This window comes from Danio rerio, chromosome 4 (genome assembly GCF_052040795.2).
Source record: "Danio rerio strain M-AB ecotype USA chromosome 4, GRCz13ab, whole genome shotgun sequence".
Taxonomy (NCBI): domain Eukaryota; kingdom Metazoa; phylum Chordata; class Actinopteri; order Cypriniformes; family Danionidae; genus Danio; species Danio rerio.
In genome coordinates this window covers 47,110,314-47,127,838 of record NC_141024.2, presented here as the reverse complement: position 1 = coordinate 47,127,838, position 17,525 = coordinate 47,110,314, and the positions used below count along the sequence as shown (strand labels likewise).

Sequence of the window (17,525 nt, the reverse complement as noted above, 5' to 3'; positions counted from 1 at the left end):
TTTTGCACACAGGGCAGAGGGACAACATCCTGCTGTGGAAGGATCTGTGTGGATAATAAAATCAACATGTTATAGAATGAAGACACCGAGAGCAGCTTTGTGAAGGTTTGGGGTCCACCACACCCCACCCCCACTCCAGGTAAAGAAACAAAGGAATGAGCACACAAACACACACAGCAAAAACTGCCTGACATTTTGATTGGAGTTTTAAGAAAAAAGCTTAATTTCATATTAATATAATACTGTTACTAAACATATTATTTTAAAAGTATTTAATAATATGACATTTATTATGAGAAGATTAAAATTGTCTCAATTATTTCTTAAACCAAGATTATACCAGCAGATAGGATTTACATGTCAAATTTAAAATAACACAATTAATGTACAAACTGCTCTCCTCTCACAAACATCTGTGCTCTTCAGAGGTTTTCTAAACTTCTCAATCTAAATTTTTTTTTTATCTAGAAGTACTAAGTTCTAGAAGACTCTTTAGATTTTTAAAGATTTGACTTCCACAAACTTAACTAACTCCACTGATAAATTGATACAAGCTAAACTGAGTTTAAGAAACCTGCTGCATAACGGGTACTGACTAAATCTATTTACTGTTCAGAAGTCATTTCTGATGTTGAAATGTGAGTTCTGTCCACTGGTCAAAATCAGCAAGCTGTAGCTGAAAGTGAGACAACTGTTCAATGATTGAGATGAGATGGGCCTCTTTAACCTGAGCTGGCAGCAGGTCAACAGCATATCAGTATGCAGCATCCTTGACTTGAACCCTGGAACGTCAGATGATAAGTCTGATGCTCTACCGACTGAGTTAACTGGGATCATTGGGGCATTTGCTTAGATTTAATTACTTGTAACGTGTCAGAGTTGCAGCGTGCACTAAAAAGTGGGCTATACAAAACAGGTGGCAAGAGGAGGGCGTGATGTCATTGTCACCGTAAGGAATCCTGCCGTGACCCGAATTCACCTTAACCACTACTACAAGACTGACTGTACTGCCATGTCCTCATGGCCTTAGCCATTAGCACAGCCTGCACTAAAAGGAGGCTGGAGATTATGAATGACAACACAGAGTGCAACGCCAATGCCACCTTGAAAAACCTGCCATGACACGGATTCCAACCAGACTTGCTGCGGCTACAACGCAGAGTACTAACCCCTAAACGATCACGGCGAGCTATGGGACAGCCATTAGACATTCACTCTCTGTCATATGGCTTTGAAAATGGAGGGCCCCAAGGCAGTTAGCTAGCCTGCGCAGCCGTTTTATATATATATATTGCTTTTCCCTACCAGCACATCCCTTTTCCTAAAAAACAATAGAATTGCAAACAATCATGGAAGGTCGCAAACTAAGTCCTGCGCACTGCCTGGACGTAGTCGGCAGGATTCGAACCTGCGCAGGGAGACCAAAATGGATTTCAAGTCCATCACCTTAACCACTCAGCCACGACTACAAGACTGCCTATACAGCCATGTCCTCATTCCCAGTACATGTGTTGTGCACCCAGATATAACTCTCAGCAAGCGATAGCTCAACGGCAAAAGCTGTGGCTCCACAAAAAGTCTTAAACCCTGAACAGGGACTTGAACCCTGGACCCTCAGATTAAAAGTCTGATGCTCTACCGACTGAGCTATCCATGCTCCATGGCAAGGCATTTGCAAGTAGGTAATGTTTATGGTTGTGGTCGGCGCAGACCTTCACGGTACACAAAAGTTTACCGTGAGGTGGGGTTTAGGCTTATGGTTGGTGTAGATGTTGCTAAAACACAACAGATTACTGTGAGGTTGGGTTTATGGTTGTTGTTGGTGTAGACATCAGTACAACACAATAGATAGGACTCCATGTCATGTAGGAGACATTAAATGGATCAATAGCAACTGCAGAAGGTCTCTGTTGTTGTGGCAATGAATGGAGACTTAATAATTGAAAAGATTCCTTCCATGCCTTAGAAGCGTGACTTGATCAATGCTTATCCACAAAGCATGCTGGCATCAAATGTCCCGTTGCTCATATCAAATCCCTAGTCTTCCATACTTTAGGAAACATTCAGGACGTTCCAGTAGCACAGCCTGCACTAAAAGGAGGCTGGAGATAAAGGATGGCGACACAGAGTACAACGCCAATGTCGCCTTGAAAAACCTGCCATGACCCAGATTCGAACCGGGGTTGCTGCGGCCACAACGCAGAGTACTAACCACTATACGATCTCGGCAAGCTACAGGAAGGTCGTTGGACATTCAGTCTCTGTCATATGTCTTTAAAAATGGAAAGCCCCCAGGGCAGCTAGCTGGCATCTGCTGCCGTTTTGCTTTTCCCTTCTAGCACATCCCTTTTCCCAAGAAACAATGGAATTGCAAACAATCATGGAAGGTCGCAAACTAAGCCCTGCGCACTGCCTGGACGTAGTCGGCAGGATTCGAACCTGCGCAGGGAGACCCCAATGGATTTCAAGTCCATTTTATGGTTGTGGTCGGCGCAGACCTTCACGGTACACAAAAGTTTATCGTGAGGTGGGGTTTAGGCTTATGGTTGGTGTAGATGTTGCTAAAACACAACAGGTTACTGTAAGGTTGGGTTTATGGTTGTTGTTAGTGTAGACATCAGTACAACACAATAGATAGGACTCCTTGTCATGTAGGAGACATTAAATTGATCAATAGCAACTGCAGAAGGTCTCTCTGTTGTTGTGGCAATGAATGGAGACTTAACAATTGAAAAGATTCCTTCCATGCCTTAGAAGCGTGACTTGATCAATGCTTATCCACAAAGCACGCTGGCATCAAAGGTCCCATTGCTCATATCGAATCCCTAGTCTTCCACACTTTAGGAAACATTCAGGACGTTCCAGTAGCACAGCCTGCACTAAAAGGAGGCTGGAGATTAAGGATGGCGACAGAGAGTGCAACGCCAATGTCACCTTGAAAAACCTGCCGTGACCAGGATTCGAACTGGGGTTGCTGCGGCCACAACGCAGAGTACTAACCACTATATATACATATATTTTTTTTTTAATTGAAAAAACTTTCAATTAAAAATGAAATACATCATATGTAAACATTTCATGAAACATATACAAAGAACAATCTGTACATTATACATTGATACCAAATCATCATAAACATGACATTTCACATTCACTTATATCTAGCATATCAGTCATCTTATTTTTCCAATCAACTTAAAAATTAAGCATCAATCCCTTTTTGTGGTCTACCGTTATAAGCTCATTTTCATGAATAAAAGCTTCCTCAAAAACATCTTTTCTTAGATATTTCCACATTAAATACACATTCTTTCTAACTACACTTTTAAACATGACATTCACGTCTATTATTTTTGCTTCAAAATATGCCATATTCCTCCTTGCCCATATTGCATACCTTGCATGACTCAGAAAAAAATTACATAAATTTACATTTTTGTCTTTGCAATTTGTATTTTCTCCAAATAAGAACAGTTGTTTCCATTCATTTCCTTGTGCATTTTTCCCCCAATTGTCTTTTATCAGTTGTTTCAGTTTTTCATGAAAAAATCCCAGCTCCCTACATTCAAAGAAAATGTGCATCAGGGTCTCTGGATCAGACTTGCATACATCACACTCCCTGTTTACATTTCTGTTTATTTGATGAATCACAACCTTTGTGTATATTCTATTATGCCGTAACTTAAAATCTAAATTTTCACAGTCTAAGCTGTTATATTTCACATTTAAATTTTTCCAAATTGTTTTAACATTTAAATTTGGGAACAATTTTGGCCACACATTTTCAGATGCAGGCAGTTTGATTTCCTTTTCCACAAATATTCCATATATAGTTTTTGTTATTACATCAGATAAACACATCTTTTTACCATTTTTGACAATAAACATTTCTGGCATTCCCCAATTTCCTGGTTTGGCACTTTCTCTCTCAATCATTTCAACCCATCTCTTTGGTAAGCTAACTCTGATGTTTTCACAAACAGAGTCTACTTGTGATTTTTTTATTTCATCATCCCACTCCACCACAGAGTCATAAATAGCTCTGTTTGGTAAAAAACCTTTGACAAATTCATATACCATGTCTTTTACTTGTCTTATTCCAGCTTTTATATACAGTCTATTATAAAACATCCTCCCTCTCATCTGTATCTTTGGATGAATTAAACTCACACCACCATATGGTATTTGAATTCCTCTTATTTCCTTATCTTGCTTTACTAGTGTTGCCAGCGATTCTATAGATATTGAGTATAGCATCGCTGACAACGGACATCCCTGCCTCACTGATCTTTCCAATGGAAAGGTGTTTGTTAAAACTCCATTCACTTTTACACAACTTTTTGCATTTTTATACAACAGCTTTATCCAATTTAAAATCTTCTCTCCAAACCCATATCTTCTCATTGCTTGTTCCATGAAATTGTGTTCTACCCTGTCAAATGCTTTATTTAGGTCAATGCATAGCATTAATCCTCCTTCTCCATCTTTGTCCATGCTGCTCACAACATCTCTAATTGTGCATATTGTGTCAGTGATGTCCCTCCCTGGTATGCCATAAGCTTGATTAGGTGATATTATGCTTCGCACTACTCTTTTTATTCTATTAGCAAAAATTTTTGTTAGAATCTTATAATCTGTGTTTAAAAGACTTAAAGGTCTATAATTTTCCAAATTTAGCGGACTGCCTTTATTCTTGTAAAGTATGGTGATTACTCCCAAACCTGTTGATTCTGGTATCTCTCTTCTTTCTTCCATATGTTTAAATAATTTCATCAGTATCGGTGTTAATATCTCTTCAAAAGTTTTATAAAACTCATGCGTTAACCCATCTGACCCTGGACTTTTATTCACTTTTGTTTCTTTTATTGCTTGTTTTATTTCTTCTATGTTTATATCTCTTTCACATGTTTCCCTTTCTTCATCACTTAACTTAACGTTTACAGTATTTAAAACTTTGTCCACATATTTCTGTTTTGTATTCTCTTTCTTAAAAAGTCTTTCATAAAATAATTGTACTGTTTCCAATATTTTTACATAATCTGTTATCTTTTCACCATTTTTATTTTTTAGTTCTGTAATGTAATTTTTCCTCTGCTTTCCCTTTTCCAAATTTAGAAAGTATTTTGTACACCTCTCCCCTTCAAGTGCATACTTTGCCCTGCTTCTCACTTTTGCACCTTCACATTTTTCTGTTTCATACATCTCCAATACCCCTTTTATCCTCAGAAAGTTTTCTTTTGTGTACTCAGGGTTGTTTTCTATTTTCTCTGCTTCTTTCTCTAAATTATTTCTCATGCTTTCCATCTCCATTTTTCTCTTAAAGTTCCTCTGTTTGGAATATCGTATACTTCTTATTTTTATTTACTCTTTCAAATCCTCCCACCACTCGCATACATTATTTTCAAATAATGGATTTTCCATTTCATACCTTATACATCTTTCAGTGCTCTCCCTATATGCCTCTTCTTTTAATAAACTTGCATTTAGGCACCACATCCCCCCACCCCTTGATTCTAAATTTAAACTCATATTTACAATCATAGCAGCATGATCTCCTATTTCAATAAACTTATAACTTACATTTTTCACATACTGCAATATTTCCCTTTTTACTAAACATAAGTCTATACGACTTTGTTTTAAAACCCCTAATACTATTTGCCTTCTTGAGAATTCCCTCTTGAATGGGTTCTCCTCCCTCCAGGCATCCACCATGTTCTCACTTTGCATTAATTCATTTAAGTATCTTCTGGATGCATCTGATTTAAAATTAATACTTTTTGACACATCAAGCCTTGTGCACCAAACATTAAAATCTCCAACCACTATGCAGTTGCCTGTGCACAGTGGTTTCATTGTTTTAAAAACCTCTTTTCTTTCAGTTTCTATGTTAGGAGCATATAAATTAAGCAATCTAAAGGATTCATTGTAATACATGAAGTCTATTCCCAACAATCTACCATTACCATCGTTATGTATTTGCTTTACATTATGTAGTCCTCCCTTTTTAAGCAAAATCGAAAAGCTTACAGAACCTGGTATTCCCAGGCGGTCTCCCATCCAAGTACTAACCAGGCCCGACCCTGCTTTACTTCCGAGTTCAGATGAGATCGGGCATTTCCAGGGTGGTATGGCCGTAAGCGAAAGAGGCTGTCAAGCGTTGGCTATTTAAATCAGCTGCCAAACGAAGCACTTCGAAAAGCTTACAGCACCTGGTATTCCCAGGCGGTCTCCCATGCAAGTACTAACCAGGCCCGACCCTGCTTTACTTCCGAGTTCAGATGAGATCGGGCATTTCCAGGGTGGTATGGCCGTAAGCGAAAGAGGCTGTCAAGCGTTGGCTATTTAAATCAGCTGCCAAATGAAGCACTATGAAAAGCTTACAGCACCTGGTATTCCCAGGCGGTCTCCCATCCAAGTACTAACCAGGCCCGACCCTGCTTTACTTCCGAGTTCAGATGAGATCGGGCATTTCCAGGGTGGTATGGCCGTAAGCGAAAGAGGCTGTCAAGCGTTGGCTATTTAAATCAGCTGCCAAATGAAGCACTTCGAAAAGCTTACAGCACCTGGTATTCCCAGGCGGTCTCCCATCCAAGTACTAACCAGGCCCGACCCTGCTTTACTTCCGAGTTCAGATGAGATCGGGCATTTCCAGGGTGGTATGGCCGTAAGCAAAAGAGGCTGTCAAGCGTTGGCTATTTAAATCAGCTGCAAAATGAAGCACTTCGAAAAGCTTACAGCACCTGGCATTCCCAGGCGGTCTCCCATCCAAGTACTAACCAGGCCCGACCCTGCTTTACTTCCGAGTTCAGATGAGATCGGGCATTTCCAGGGTGGTATGGCCGTAAGCGAAAGAGGCTGTCAAGCGTTGGCTATTTAAATCAGCTGCCAAATGAAGCACTTCGAAAAGCTTACAGCACCTGGTATTCCCAGGCGGTCTCCCATCCAAGTACTTACCAGGCCCGACCCTGCTTTACTTCCGAGTTCAGATGAGATCGGGCATTTCCAGGGTGGTATGGCCGTAAGCGAAAGAGGCTGTCAAGCGTTGGCTATTTAAATCAGCTGCCAAATGAAGCACTTCGAAAAGCTTACAGCACCTGGTATTCCCAGACGGTCTCCCATCCAAGTACTAACCAGGCCCGACCCTGCTTTACTTCCGAGTTCAGATGAGATCGGGCATTTCCAGAGTGGTATGGCCGTAAGCGAAAGAGGCTGTCAAGCGTTGGCTATTTAAATCAGCTGCCAAATGAAGCACTTCGAAAAGCTTACAGCACCTGGTATTCCCAGGCGGTCTCCCATCCAAGTACTAACCAGGCCCGACCCTGCTTTACTTCCGAGTTCAGATGAGATCGGGCATTTCCAGGGTGGTATGGCCGTAAGCGAAAGAGGCTGTCAAGCGTTGGCTATTTAAATCAGCTGCCAAATGAAGCACTTCGAAAAGCTTACAGCACCTGGCATTCCCAGGCGGTCTCCCATCCAAGTACTAACCAGGCCCGACCCTGCTTTACTTCCGAGTTCAGATGAGATCGGGCATTTCCAGGGTGGTATGGCCGTAAGCGAAAGAGGCTGTCAAGCGTTGGCTATTTAAATCAGCTGCCAAATGAAGCACTTCGAAAAGCTTACAGCACCTGGCATTCCCAAGCGGTCTCCCATCCAAGTACTAACCAGGCCCGACCCTGCTTTACTTCCGAGTTCAGATGAGATCGGGCATTTCCAGGGTGGTATGGCCGTAAGCGAAAGAGGCTGTCAAGCGTTGGCTATTTAAATCAGCTGCCAAATGAAGCACTTCGAAAAGCTTACAGCACCTGGTATTCCCAGGCGGTCTCCCATCCAAGTACTAACCAGGCCCGACCCTGCTTTACTTCCGAGTTCAGATGAGATCGGGCATTTCCAGGGTGGTATGGCCGTAAGCGAAAGAGGCTGTCAAGCGTTGGCTATTTAAATCAGCTGCCAAATGAAGCACTTCGAAAAGCTTACAGCACCTGGTATTCCCAGGCGGTCTCCCATCCAAGTACTAACCAGGCCCGACCCTGCTTTACTTCCGAGTTCAGATGAGATCGGGCATTTCCAGGGTGGTATGGCCGTAAGCGAAAGAGGGTGTCAAGCGTTGGCTATTTAAATCAGCTGCCAAATGAAGCACTTCGAAAAGCTTACAGCACCTGGCATTCCCAGGCGGTCTCCCATCCAAGTACTAACCAGGCCCGACCCTGCTTTACTTCCGAGTTCAGATGAGATCGGGCATTTCCAGGGTGGTATGGCCGTAAGCGAAAGAGGCTGTCAAGCGTTGGCTATTTAAATCAGCTGCCAAATGAAGCACTTCGAAAAGCTTACAGCACCTGGCATTCCCAGGCGGTCTCCCATCCAAGTACTAACCAGGCCCGACCCTGCTTTACTTCCGAGTTCAGATGAGATCGGGCATTTTCAGGGTGGTATGGCCGTAAGCGAAAGAGGCTGTCAAGCGTTGGCTATTTAAATCAGCTGCCAAATGAAGCACTTCGAAAAGCTTACAGCACCTGGTATTGCCAGGCGGTCTCCCATCCAAGTACTAACCAGGCCCGACCCTGCTTTACTTCCGAGTTCAGATGAGATCGGGCATTTCCAGGGTGGTATGGCCGTAAGCGAAAGAGGCTGTCAAGCGTTCGCTATTTAAATCAGCTGCCAAATGAAGCACTTCGAAAAGCTTACAGCACCTGGTATTCCCAGGCGGTCTCCCATCCAAGTACTAACCAGGCCCGACCCTGCTTTACTTCCGAGTTCAGATGAGATCGGGCATTTCCAGGGTGGTATGGCCGTAAGCGAAAGAGGCTGTCAAGCGTTGGCTATTTAAATCAGCTGCCAAATGAAGCACTTCGAAAAGCTTACAGCACCTGGTATTCCCAGGCGGTCTCCCATCCAAGTACTAAGCAGGCCCGACCCTGCTTTACTTCCGAGTTCAGATGAGATCGGGCATTTCCAGGATGGTATGGCCGTAAGCGAAAGAGGCTGTCAAGCGTTGGCTATTTAAATCAGCTGCCAAATGAAGCACTTCGAAAAGCTTACAGCACCTGGTATTCCCAGGCGGTCTCCCATCCAAGTACTAACCAGGCCCGACCCTGCTTTACTTCCGAGTTCAGATGAGATCGGGCATTTCCAGGGTGGTATGGCCGTAAGCGAAAGAGACTGTCAAGCGTTGGCTATTTAAATCAGCTGCCAAATGAAGCACTTCGAAAAGCTTACAGCACCTGGTATTCCCAGGCGGTCTCCCATCCAAGTACTAACCAGGCCCGACCCTGCTTTACTTCCGAGTTCAGATGAGATCGGGCATTTCCAGGGTGGTATGGCCGTAAGCGAAAGAGGCTGTCAAGCGTTGGCTATTTAAATCAGCTGCCAAATGAAGCACTTCGAAAAGCTTACAGCACCTGGTATTCCCAGGCGGTCTCCCTTCCAAGTACTAACCAGGCCCGACCCTGCTTTACTTCCGAGTTCAGATGAGATCGGGCATTTCCAGGGTGGTATGGCCGTAAGCGAAAGAGGCTGTCAAGCGTTGGCCATTTAAATCAGCTGCCAAATGAAGCACTTCGAAAAGCTTACAGCACCTGGTATTCCCAGGCGGTCTCCCATCCAAGTACTTACCAGGCCCGACCCTGCTTTACTTCCGAGTTCAGATGAGATCGGGCATTTCCAGGGTGGTATGGCCGTAAGCGAAAGAGGCTGTCAAGCGTTGGCTATTTAAATCAGCTGCCAAATGAAGCACTTCGAAAAGCTTACCGCACCTGGTATTCCCAGGCGGTCTCCCATCCAAGTACTAACCAGGCCCGACCCTGCTTTACTTCCGAGTTCAGATGAGATCGGGCATTTCCAGGGTGGTATGGCCGTAAGCGAAAGAAGCTGTCAAGCGTTGGCTATTTAAATCAGCTGCCAAATGAAGCACTTCGAAAAGCTTACAGCACCTGGTATTCCCAGGCGGTCTCCCATCCAAGTACTAACCAGGCCCGACCCTGCTTTACTTCTGAGTTCAGATGAGATCGGGCATTTCCAGGGTGGTATGGCCGTAAGCGAAAGAGGCTGTCAAGCGTTGGCTATTTAAATCAGCTGCCAAATGAAGCACTTCGAAAAGCTTACAGCACCTGGTATTCCCAGGCGGTCTCCCATCCAAGTACTAACCAGGCCCGACCCTGCTTTACTTCTGAGTTCAGATGAGATCGGGCATTTCCAGGGTGGTATGGCCGTAAGCGAAAGAGGCTGTCAAGCGTTGGCTATTTAAATCAGCTGCCAAATGAAGCACTTCGAAAAGCTTACAGCACCTGGTATTCCCAGGCGGTCTCCCATCCAAGTACTAACCAGGCCCGACCCTGCTTTACTTCCGAGTTCAGATGAGATCGGGCATTTCCAGGGTTGTATGGCCGTAAGCGAGAGAGGCTGTCAAGCGTTGGCTATTTAAATCAGCTGCCAAATGAAACACTTCGAAAAGCTTACAGCACCTGGTATTCCCAGGCGGTCTCCCATCCAAGTACTAACCAGGCCCGACCCTGCTTTACTTCCGAGTTCAGATGAGATCGGGCATTTCCAGGGTGGTATGGCCGTAAGCGAAAGAGACTGTCAAGCGTTGGCTATTTAAATCAGCTGCCAAATGAAGCACTTCGAAAAGCTTACTGCACCTGGTATTCCCAGGCGGTCTCCCATCCAAGTTCTAACCAGGCCCGACCCTGCTTTACTTCCGAGTTGAGATGAGATCGGGCATTTCTTTTTTTTTTTTTTTTTTTTTTTTTTTTTTCTTTTCTTTATTTTATATCAAAAATTAAAAACAGTTACATTCAGGTAATAATACATTTACATTATATAAAGCCATTTGAACATATGTATTCCCATTTAAAAAGTCTTTTTCAAATACATCAATCTTGTCATTCATGTTACAGTAATAGAAAAGAGTATTAAGCAGTTCAGACATTTTTCTTTGAAACAATTTACACACAGACAATTTGCCATTATTTTGTTTAACAATATTCCTTCTATTCCATATCACATTTCTTGCAACTGTTAAAAAGAAGTTTATGAACCTTGTGTTTTTACCTTCTGTTTTACAACCAAATAAAAATAATGTTTCCCATTCCTCATCAACAACTTCATTTTCAATCCCCATTTCATTTAGCATTTCTTTAATTTTTCCAATAAAACATTTTAACTCTTTGCATTTAAAAAACAAATGTAGTATACCTTCATCTTCTTCATTACAAACTTTACATCTTGCATCATTTGCCAAACCTATTTTACACAATCTCATTTCACTTAATATACAGTTTTGTCTTAAAATGTAATCAAAATTCTCTAAAACGGGACTTTTCCACCAAGCTCTTACATGTTGCCATATTTCCTTCTTTTCAATATTGGGATATAATCTCTTCCAGTACTCTTCTGCTTTGGGTGTAACAAAAACATCTTTACGTAAACAAGAATAGAACATTTTCAGTATACCATCTTTAAAAGCATATTGATTTTCTTTAAAGTTTATCACCCTTCCTTCATCGCTGTGCATTTCAAATTTATTTTCTATAATTTCTTTCCATTCTTTTGGTATATTTTTTTTCAAGTTGTTAAGCTGCTTTTCAATAACTCTTTTAGTTTCGTTTTCATAGTTTTCTATTATTGCATCTTTTATTACGTGCGCCTGTACATAACCAGGTATCACTTCATATAAAATATCTTTAATTTGCTTTATTCCTGCATTAAACCATTTCTTATAAAAAATAGTATTATTCCCTTCTTTAATATATTCATTTAAAAACAGCGGTTGCTTTAAAATCTCGTCTTTACTAAATGAACAATCAATATGCTTTCTAAAATCTCCCCATGCTTTAATAACCTCTTTATAGAATTCTGGAACTTTATTCATCATATTCTCTTTGGGCTTCATCCATAATATATATTCTTGCATTTCCCCACATTTATTTAAAAAATACCTCATCACATCTTTCCATACATGTTTTTCTTCTTTCCAATATTTATTTACAGTTTTAATTCTTATGCTTTTCATTCTGATTAGAGGATCAATTAAACCTAAGCCTCCTTCTTCAACTTTACCAATTATGGTGTCATAAGCTATTTTGGAAGGTTTTCCATCCCATAAGAAATCTAAAACAATAGCTTTTATCTTTTTATACACACTCATTGGCAAACTCACTGTACCTAAAACATACCACATTTTTGATAAAAATAAGGAATTTAAAACTAAAACTTTCCCCTTTAAAAACAAACCTCTTAATTTCCAGAAATGTAATCTTTTCTCCATTCCCTTTAAAACTTCCTCCCACATTAAATTCCTTGTTTCATTTTCATTTTCACCAATTCTTATACCTAAAATTTTCATATCAACTTTCTCCTCTTTAAATTTGATTTTTTCTGGTAAAACATTTATTTTTCCCAGTCTCATGTATTTAGTTTTTTCCTTATTAATTTTTGCTCCTGTTCCATTGCAATATCTGTTTAAAATTTCCTCTGCTTTTTCAATACTTTTAATATCTTTTACTATTAAAGTAGTATCATCAGCATACTGAAATATTTTGTGTTCTAAGTCTGTTCCTTTTATACATAATCCTCGTATTTGCGTTTCATTATCAATTGCTAATCCTAATGTTTCAGATACAAGTGTGTATAATAGTGCTGACATTGGACATCCTTGTCTTATTGATCTTGTTATTTTAAAATCTTTAGTTAAAAAACCATTTACTTTTATACAGCTTGTTATATCTGCATATAAACATTTTATCCATTGTAAGTATCTTTCTCCAAAACCAAATCTCTCCATTACATCCATCATATATTTGTGTTCCACTCTATCAAAAGCTTTTTCTAAATCGACACTGATTATATATCCTGTTTCTTTTTCCTCTCTCATATACCATATTATATCTCTTATATTGTTTATGACATCAGTTATGTCTCTTTTTAAAACTGCATATGCTTGATTTGTTTTGATTATGTTAGGTACAACTACTTTCAATCTATTAGCTAAAACCTTTGCTAAAATTTTATAGTCCGTGTTCAGCATGCTTAAGGGTCGATAATTTTTTAAGTCTCCTTTGTCTCCATTTCTTTTATAAATCATTTTCACCATTCCTTTCTTCATACTATTAGTTAACTCCCCTTTTTCATAAATATCACTGTATATTTCATTTAAAATAGGAATTAAAACATTTTTAAAAACTTTATAAAACTCAACTGGTAGTCCATCTATTCCTGGACTTTTCCCATTTCTCGACTGATCAATAGCTGTTTCTATTTCTAAATCTGTTATCTCACTCTCACACATTTCCTTGTCCTCTTTATTTAATTTTGCTGTTATTTTTTCTAATAAAAAATGTTCATCATTTAAATTAACTCCATTTTCTGTAAATAATTCCTTATAAAATCGTCTAGTTTCATTTAAAATTCCCTCTTTGTCTTCTACAGTTTTCCCATCTTGTGTTTTTATACATTTTATTATAGCTGCTCTCTGTCTTGTTTTTTCTAATTCATAAAAGTATTTTGTACTTCTTTCTCCTTCTACAATGTCTTTAGCTCTGCTTCTAATAATTACTCCTTTACACTTTTCTTCTTCAATTTTCTTCAGCTTTTCCTGTAATTCAATTATTTTGTCAACATTTATCCCATTTACTTTACTCATTTCTTCATTCCATTCTTTTCTAATTTTATTTTCTTTAAATTTTTTGGCCTTTTGTATTTTTTCTGATATATTTATTGAGTATTCTTTTATTCTATTTTTCAGATTATCCCACCATAAACCTGTTTCTGTTTCAAACATTTCATCATTTACACTATTAATTATTATATTTTCTATATTCATTTTATAACTTTCTATTTTTAACAGCTCAGTGTTGAGTATCCACACTCCGGGTCCTTTTTCAATCTCATTAAAATTCATTGTTATCCATAAAAAATCATGATCACTCTCACTATAGGTTTTATATAAAATTGTGTTAACATATTGTACTTCTTTTTTTTTACATAAAAACAAGTCAATTCTACTTTGCTTTAAAATCCTATTTGCAATTTCTCTTCTTGAATACTCTCTTTTCATACCATTCCGCTCTCTCCATACATCTACCAAATCACATTTTCTCATCAAATTTTGTAGTTCATTCCTCCCTCTGTCTGTTCTAAAATTCATTGAGTCATCTATATCTATTCTTTGCATGGCAATATTAAAATCTCCTAAAATAAATATGTTTTCATTCTTTTCTATTAGCTTATCTATTTCCTTATAAAAGTTATATTTGTCCTTTTCCTCATTTGGTGCATGTATGTTGCATACTCTAAAACTTTTCCCACCATACAGAACTTTTACAATTATTATTCTTCCATTTGTGTCTTTATAGTCTAATTCTACTTTCTCAAAAATCCCTCTTTTTATTAAAATTGCTACTCCTCTATTCTTTTCTATATTCCCATTACTAAATATTTCACCATTCCATAATTTTCTCATTTCATTTTTAATCTCATTTTCCCACTTTGTCTCTTGTAAACATAATATATCACACTTTTTTGTTAAACACGTTAATCTTTCAAACTTTTCACATTTGGACAATCCTCTTACATTCAATGATACCACACATACATTACTCATTAGTATAATTATTGGATAAACCAATAACCACCATTCATTCTGAGTCACTGTCACTTAAACAAATGTTTCTTGCATCTCCCTTTTCAAATTTCTTCCTTTCCATTCTTTCTTTTATCTCTTCTCTTCTTATTTTTTGCCGTTGTAGAACCATTTCAATGTTTAAGCCACTTTTAGATCTTGATTTTAAATCTTTTATCTTTTTTCCTTTTTCTTTTTTTTCCAGTCCATAATTCCCCCTTTCAAAATCCATTCCTCTTACCTCATTTATTGCTCTTATTTCATTGTCCTCAGTCCTTGTTTTCTCCTGTCTCTCTTCAATGTTCAGTTCTGTAGTGTCCTCATCATATTGTTCGTCAGCAAATTGTCTATTATTTGGTTCTCCTTCTTCCTTGTTTGCTCCTTCTCCCAGTTCCATTTCTTTATCCTCTTGCTCATTTCTGTTCTCTTCTGTGTTTTTTTCTTCTCCTGTTTTGTCCTCCTTCCTTTCTGTTGCCGTATTTTCAAGTGATGCTTGTATTTCCATCCTTTCAACTTCCTCCTCTTTTTCACAGTTACATCTTGTCAATGCCCTCTCGCAGCCCTGGCACTGCGGAACTTCGCAGTCCCGCACATAATGCCCCTGCTGAAGACATCTCCTGCATGTGAAATTTGGGCAGTCTTTCTTCTCATGCTCTGTACTGGAGCAGAGTCTGCACATTTTCAGTTGATTATCATGAATCACTCTGAAATATTGCATCCCTTCTTCCGTCATGAAGCCAACATTGTACGGTAAAGATTTCACTTCTTTGGGAAATTTTACTCTGACAAAGCGTGTTCCATCTGCCACCATTGTTCCCGGATGATATTTTCTTCTTATTGGAAGTATCGGAGTTACTCCCCAATTACTTAGTTTTTGTTGTATCTCCTCATCCTGTATATAACTGGGCAAGTTCAGGAAAGATACCATTTTTTCTGTTGCACACAGCTTTTTCATCTCACATTCTTCTCCATTAATCATCAGTCCGTTTAACAATATCTCGCATTCTTTTTCACTTTCCATTGTCAGTTCAAATTCATTGTTGTTTTTTCTTCTCAGTCCAAGTAATTTGCCAATCCCGACTTTGTCTTCCACTGCTTTGATTATGTTGTTTATAGTAGAGTTTTCAATGTCTCTTACCATCATTGTTAGTGTGGCTTCCTTCTTGTACTCTCTTTGATATCTTGCTTGCTTCTTTATTTTGTTCAGCATCTGTTGTTTTTGACTTAAAGCATTCCTTTGTCCTTCAGTATTCTTTACACTTTCAATACTTGCAGTTGATTGTAGATCCCCTTTCTTTTCTTGATCGCCTCCTTTTCCTTCTTTTTTCTTTGAAACAACTGTTGCCCATGTCTCATTGCTGTTTTCTCTGGCATCTTCATTTTGAGTCCTTTCAAGCATGTTAGTAGCATTTCCTTGTTCTCTGTTCCTTTTTCCATTTGTGTCCTGTCCATTCTCTTTCTCCATAGTGTCCATTTTGTTGTTTTACCAACCCCAAAACAGTGTTACTGTTTGGGGTTAGTTAAAAATAATCTTTAACTGAAAAAACAATTAAAGTAAACTTTGTAATACAAAAACTAAAAATAAAAAACAAAACTGCCAAAATTGAAGAGCCTCTCTCTTCCTTCTGCCACCTCACACTTCCTGCAGTGCACCAACTCTAACTCACACTAGAGGGCGTGTCCAGGGTGGTATGGCCGTAAGCGAAAGAGGCTGTCAAGTGTTGGCTATTTAAATCAGCTGCCAAATGAAGCACTTCGAAAAGCTTACAGCACCTGGTATTCCCAGGCGGTCTCCCATCCAAGTACTAACCAGGCCCGACCCTGCTTTACTTCCGAGTTCAGATGAGATCGGGCATTTCCAGGGTGGTATGGCCGTAAGCGAAAGAGGCTGTCAAGCGTTGGCTATTTAAATCAGCTGCCAAATGAAGCACTTCGAAAAGCTTACAGCACCTGGTATTCCCAGGCGGTCTCCCATCCAAGTACTAACCAGGCCCGACCCTGCTATACTTCCGAGTTCAGATGAGATCGGGCATTTACAGGGTGGTATGGCCGCAAGCGAAAGAGGCTGTCAAGCGTTGGCTATTTAAATCAGCTGCCAAATGAAGCACTTCGAAAAGCTTACCGCACCTGGTATTCCCAGGCGGTCTCCCATCCAAGTACCAACCAGGCCCGACCCTGCTTTACTTCCGAGTTCAGATGAGATCGGGCATTTCCAGGGTGGTATGGCCGTAAGCGAAAGAGGCTGTCAAGCGTTGGCTATTTAAATCAGCTGCCAAATGAAGCACTTCGAAAAGCTTACAGCACCTGGTATTCCCAGTCGGTCTCCCATCCAAGTACTAACCAGGCCCAACCCTGCTTTACTTCCGAGTTCAGATGAGATCGGGCATTTCCAGGGTGGTATGGCCGTAAGCGAAAGAGGCTGTCAAGCGTTGGCTATTTAAATCAGCTGCCAAATGAAGCACTTCGAAAAGCTTACAGCACCTGGTATTCCCAGGCGGTCTCCCATCCAAGTACTAACCAGGCCCGACCCTGCTTTACTTCTGAGTTCAGATGAGATCGGGCATTTCTTTTTTTTTTTTTTTTTTTTTGCACTTCGAAAAGCTTACAGCACCTGGTATTCCCAGGCGGTCTCCCATCCAAGTACTAACCAGGCCCGACCCTGCTTTACTTCCGAGTTCAGATGAGATTGGGCATTTCTTTTTTTATTTTTTTTGCACCTGGTATTCCCAGGCGGTCTCCCATCCAAGTACTAACCAGGCCCGACCCTGCTTTACTTCTGAGTTCAGATGAGATCGGGCATTTCTTTTTTTTTTTTTTTTTTTTTGCACTTCGAAAAGCTTACAGCACCTGGTATTCCCAGGCGGTCTCCCATCCAAGTACTAACCAGGCCCGACCCTGCTTTACTTCC

The 17,525-nt window shown here is 39.9% G+C and overlaps 31 non-coding genes across 31 annotated transcripts; all 31 read right to left on the bottom strand.

Moving 5' to 3' along the window:
- Nucleotides 1-1,387: 1,387 nt before the first annotated feature.
- trnas-uga (transfer RNA serine (anticodon UGA)) lies at nucleotides 1,388-1,469 on the bottom strand. Its single transcript has one exon. It is a non-coding gene; the product is annotated as a tRNA-Ser (tRNA).
- Nucleotides 1,470-6,023: 4,554 nt separating this feature from the next.
- LOC137493836 (5S ribosomal RNA) lies at nucleotides 6,024-6,142 on the bottom strand. Its single transcript, XR_015489175.1, has one exon. It is a non-coding gene; the product is annotated as a 5S ribosomal RNA (ribosomal RNA).
- Nucleotides 6,143-6,200: 58 nt separating this feature from the next.
- On the bottom strand, nucleotides 6,201-6,319 carry LOC137492131 (5S ribosomal RNA). Its single transcript, XR_015488756.1, has one exon. It is a non-coding gene; the product is annotated as a 5S ribosomal RNA (ribosomal RNA).
- A 58-nt stretch (nucleotides 6,320-6,377) lies between these two features.
- On the bottom strand, nucleotides 6,378-6,496 carry LOC137492130 (5S ribosomal RNA). The gene has a single exon (XR_015486589.1). It is a non-coding gene; the product is annotated as a 5S ribosomal RNA (ribosomal RNA).
- A 58-nt stretch (nucleotides 6,497-6,554) lies between these two features.
- On the bottom strand, nucleotides 6,555-6,673 carry LOC137492129 (5S ribosomal RNA). Its single transcript, XR_015486587.1, has one exon. It is a non-coding gene; the product is annotated as a 5S ribosomal RNA (ribosomal RNA).
- A 58-nt stretch (nucleotides 6,674-6,731) lies between these two features.
- LOC137492128 (5S ribosomal RNA) lies at nucleotides 6,732-6,850 on the bottom strand. Its single transcript, XR_015488641.1, has one exon. It is a non-coding gene; the product is annotated as a 5S ribosomal RNA (ribosomal RNA).
- Nucleotides 6,851-6,908: 58 nt separating this feature from the next.
- LOC137494127 (5S ribosomal RNA) lies at nucleotides 6,909-7,027 on the bottom strand. Its single transcript, XR_015488164.1, has one exon. It is a non-coding gene; the product is annotated as a 5S ribosomal RNA (ribosomal RNA).
- A 58-nt stretch (nucleotides 7,028-7,085) lies between these two features.
- LOC141383544 (5S ribosomal RNA) lies at nucleotides 7,086-7,204 on the bottom strand. Its single transcript, XR_015488808.1, has one exon. It is a non-coding gene; the product is annotated as a 5S ribosomal RNA (ribosomal RNA).
- A 58-nt stretch (nucleotides 7,205-7,262) lies between these two features.
- On the bottom strand, nucleotides 7,263-7,381 carry LOC141382300 (5S ribosomal RNA). The gene has a single exon (XR_015486586.1). It is a non-coding gene; the product is annotated as a 5S ribosomal RNA (ribosomal RNA).
- Nucleotides 7,382-7,439: 58 nt separating this feature from the next.
- Nucleotides 7,440-7,558, bottom strand: LOC141383341 (5S ribosomal RNA). Its single transcript, XR_015488640.1, has one exon. It is a non-coding gene; the product is annotated as a 5S ribosomal RNA (ribosomal RNA).
- Nucleotides 7,559-7,616: 58 nt separating this feature from the next.
- Nucleotides 7,617-7,735, bottom strand: LOC141383425 (5S ribosomal RNA). The gene has a single exon (XR_015488714.1). It is a non-coding gene; the product is annotated as a 5S ribosomal RNA (ribosomal RNA).
- Nucleotides 7,736-7,793: 58 nt separating this feature from the next.
- LOC141382299 (5S ribosomal RNA) lies at nucleotides 7,794-7,912 on the bottom strand. Its single transcript, XR_015486585.1, has one exon. It is a non-coding gene; the product is annotated as a 5S ribosomal RNA (ribosomal RNA).
- A 58-nt stretch (nucleotides 7,913-7,970) lies between these two features.
- On the bottom strand, nucleotides 7,971-8,089 carry LOC141382297 (5S ribosomal RNA). Its single transcript, XR_015486584.1, has one exon. It is a non-coding gene; the product is annotated as a 5S ribosomal RNA (ribosomal RNA).
- A 58-nt stretch (nucleotides 8,090-8,147) lies between these two features.
- On the bottom strand, nucleotides 8,148-8,266 carry LOC141383340 (5S ribosomal RNA). Its single transcript, XR_015488638.1, has one exon. It is a non-coding gene; the product is annotated as a 5S ribosomal RNA (ribosomal RNA).
- Nucleotides 8,267-8,324: 58 nt separating this feature from the next.
- On the bottom strand, nucleotides 8,325-8,443 carry LOC141383336 (5S ribosomal RNA). The gene has a single exon (XR_015488655.1). It is a non-coding gene; the product is annotated as a 5S ribosomal RNA (ribosomal RNA).
- A 58-nt stretch (nucleotides 8,444-8,501) lies between these two features.
- Nucleotides 8,502-8,620, bottom strand: LOC141383768 (5S ribosomal RNA). Its single transcript, XR_015489333.1, has one exon. It is a non-coding gene; the product is annotated as a 5S ribosomal RNA (ribosomal RNA).
- A 58-nt stretch (nucleotides 8,621-8,678) lies between these two features.
- Nucleotides 8,679-8,797, bottom strand: LOC141382296 (5S ribosomal RNA). The gene has a single exon (XR_015486583.1). It is a non-coding gene; the product is annotated as a 5S ribosomal RNA (ribosomal RNA).
- Nucleotides 8,798-8,855: 58 nt separating this feature from the next.
- Nucleotides 8,856-8,974, bottom strand: LOC141383759 (5S ribosomal RNA). Its single transcript, XR_015489358.1, has one exon. It is a non-coding gene; the product is annotated as a 5S ribosomal RNA (ribosomal RNA).
- Nucleotides 8,975-9,032: 58 nt separating this feature from the next.
- On the bottom strand, nucleotides 9,033-9,151 carry LOC141382295 (5S ribosomal RNA). The gene has a single exon (XR_015486581.1). It is a non-coding gene; the product is annotated as a 5S ribosomal RNA (ribosomal RNA).
- A 58-nt stretch (nucleotides 9,152-9,209) lies between these two features.
- LOC141382294 (5S ribosomal RNA) lies at nucleotides 9,210-9,328 on the bottom strand. Its single transcript, XR_015486580.1, has one exon. It is a non-coding gene; the product is annotated as a 5S ribosomal RNA (ribosomal RNA).
- A 58-nt stretch (nucleotides 9,329-9,386) lies between these two features.
- LOC141383545 (5S ribosomal RNA) lies at nucleotides 9,387-9,505 on the bottom strand. Its single transcript, XR_015488802.1, has one exon. It is a non-coding gene; the product is annotated as a 5S ribosomal RNA (ribosomal RNA).
- Nucleotides 9,506-9,563: 58 nt separating this feature from the next.
- LOC141383302 (5S ribosomal RNA) lies at nucleotides 9,564-9,682 on the bottom strand. Its single transcript, XR_015488162.1, has one exon. It is a non-coding gene; the product is annotated as a 5S ribosomal RNA (ribosomal RNA).
- Nucleotides 9,683-9,740: 58 nt separating this feature from the next.
- LOC141383624 (5S ribosomal RNA) lies at nucleotides 9,741-9,859 on the bottom strand. Its single transcript, XR_015489116.1, has one exon. It is a non-coding gene; the product is annotated as a 5S ribosomal RNA (ribosomal RNA).
- A 58-nt stretch (nucleotides 9,860-9,917) lies between these two features.
- LOC141383655 (5S ribosomal RNA) lies at nucleotides 9,918-10,036 on the bottom strand. The gene has a single exon (XR_015489139.1). It is a non-coding gene; the product is annotated as a 5S ribosomal RNA (ribosomal RNA).
- A 58-nt stretch (nucleotides 10,037-10,094) lies between these two features.
- LOC141383654 (5S ribosomal RNA) lies at nucleotides 10,095-10,213 on the bottom strand. Its single transcript, XR_015489137.1, has one exon. It is a non-coding gene; the product is annotated as a 5S ribosomal RNA (ribosomal RNA).
- A 58-nt stretch (nucleotides 10,214-10,271) lies between these two features.
- On the bottom strand, nucleotides 10,272-10,390 carry LOC137492211 (5S ribosomal RNA). The gene has a single exon (XR_015489346.1). It is a non-coding gene; the product is annotated as a 5S ribosomal RNA (ribosomal RNA).
- A 58-nt stretch (nucleotides 10,391-10,448) lies between these two features.
- LOC137492126 (5S ribosomal RNA) lies at nucleotides 10,449-10,567 on the bottom strand. The gene has a single exon (XR_015486579.1). It is a non-coding gene; the product is annotated as a 5S ribosomal RNA (ribosomal RNA).
- Nucleotides 10,568-16,378: 5,811 nt separating this feature from the next.
- LOC137492125 (5S ribosomal RNA) lies at nucleotides 16,379-16,497 on the bottom strand. Its single transcript, XR_015486578.1, has one exon. It is a non-coding gene; the product is annotated as a 5S ribosomal RNA (ribosomal RNA).
- Nucleotides 16,498-16,555: 58 nt separating this feature from the next.
- On the bottom strand, nucleotides 16,556-16,674 carry LOC137494014 (5S ribosomal RNA). The gene has a single exon (XR_015489514.1). It is a non-coding gene; the product is annotated as a 5S ribosomal RNA (ribosomal RNA).
- Nucleotides 16,675-16,732: 58 nt separating this feature from the next.
- LOC137493961 (5S ribosomal RNA) lies at nucleotides 16,733-16,851 on the bottom strand. The gene has a single exon (XR_015489442.1). It is a non-coding gene; the product is annotated as a 5S ribosomal RNA (ribosomal RNA).
- A 58-nt stretch (nucleotides 16,852-16,909) lies between these two features.
- On the bottom strand, nucleotides 16,910-17,028 carry LOC137493442 (5S ribosomal RNA). The gene has a single exon (XR_015488543.1). It is a non-coding gene; the product is annotated as a 5S ribosomal RNA (ribosomal RNA).
- Nucleotides 17,029-17,525: the final 497 nt, after the last annotated feature.